Source organism: Halyomorpha halys, unplaced genomic scaffold (assembly GCF_000696795.3).
Source record: "Halyomorpha halys isolate HHAL.00 unplaced genomic scaffold, Hhal_1.1 Scaffold1851.1, whole genome shotgun sequence".
In the NCBI taxonomy this organism is placed as follows: domain Eukaryota; kingdom Metazoa; phylum Arthropoda; class Insecta; order Hemiptera; family Pentatomidae; genus Halyomorpha; species Halyomorpha halys.
In genome coordinates, this window is record NW_027107791.1 from 13,559 (window position 1) to 14,668 (window position 1,110).

Here is a 1,110-nt window from a genome sequence, read left to right on the forward strand (position 1 = left end):
TATATGAAACATACAACATATTTACCTATTGTATTATTTTGTACAGTTGTAAATTACATTAAATAAATAATTAAAAAATAAATTTGCATTTTAAAAAGCTATATTTCGGAAATCATTGAACGTAAATAGCTCTGTTGGGGATCATATTTTAGTAAATTTACTCAACTTTAAATGATGTCTTTGGTAGTTTTATATGGAGCTTGGAATGAAAAATTAATATTTTTTTAAACATTTTGAAACAGTCAAAATTTTTCTTTCCACTATCTATACTTGGCAGACTCATGAATTTTGACTAGTAATTATACAGCTTTCATTAATATAATAATAAGGTGAAATAACTGGGGTTTTTTCTGCTCGTGGGCTCATCTTTTCAGAATTCCAAAAGTGAGAAAGAGAAATTGAGAATGCTATAAATAATCGAAATAGAGAAGCCCTAAATTAAAAAAAATAATAATAATAAAAGTAGTCAACTGAATAAAGTTTCGACCTTTCCGTGATGACGCAACGTTACTAGAATTTTTAATGGAGTGTATTGCAAACACTGGTGATGATGACATTCTGCTCTGTTAGATAGTAATAATGTACGGGTTAAGAGTGAACAGTGAGAATTAAAATTAATTAGTATTATTCTTTGATAATAAATGAGAACTTTTGTGCGTTTTTAAGAACAAAAAAACAGCAAGTACAGTGTAAGGAAATAAATAGAAAGGATTGTGCAAATTGAGGTATGTATTTCATTATGGCTATTGAGATTTAATGCGCATGCTCTGACTCACTTCCCACCACGCGTCATTCGAGAACGAGTGTTTATTTGGCTTCACTTCTTCTGCGTATTTAATGTCTTAATTGATCTTATATTTGAAAGTACGTCTACGTGGTCATAAAGTAAAATTTAAAATCGATTCACGATTCATTTCTTCAATTATTATCGAAATTTTATAAATGCGGATAAAACAAAATATATGGTTAGCAGTAGACACGGTAACAATTTCGGTGATATAGATATAGAAGGAAATACGTTTGAACAGGTTAATAAGTTTAAGTATTTTGGTTCTACGGTTACTAGTAAAAACCAAATTGATGAGGAAATAAAAGCGATGTTAAAGTTGG

At 29.0% G+C, this 1,110-nt stretch overlaps 1 long non-coding RNA gene across 1 annotated transcript in view; it reads left to right on the top strand.

Annotated features, from left to right (window-relative positions):
• The first annotated feature begins 539 nt into the window (after window positions 1-539).
• Window positions 540-1,110, top strand: part of LOC136795473 (uncharacterized) — a 14,402-nt gene continuing 13,831 nt past the window's right edge. The window contains exon 1 of the long non-coding RNA XR_010843090.1: window positions 540-725. This is a non-coding gene — a long non-coding RNA (uncharacterized lncRNA). The remainder of the gene's footprint in view (window positions 726-1,110) is intronic.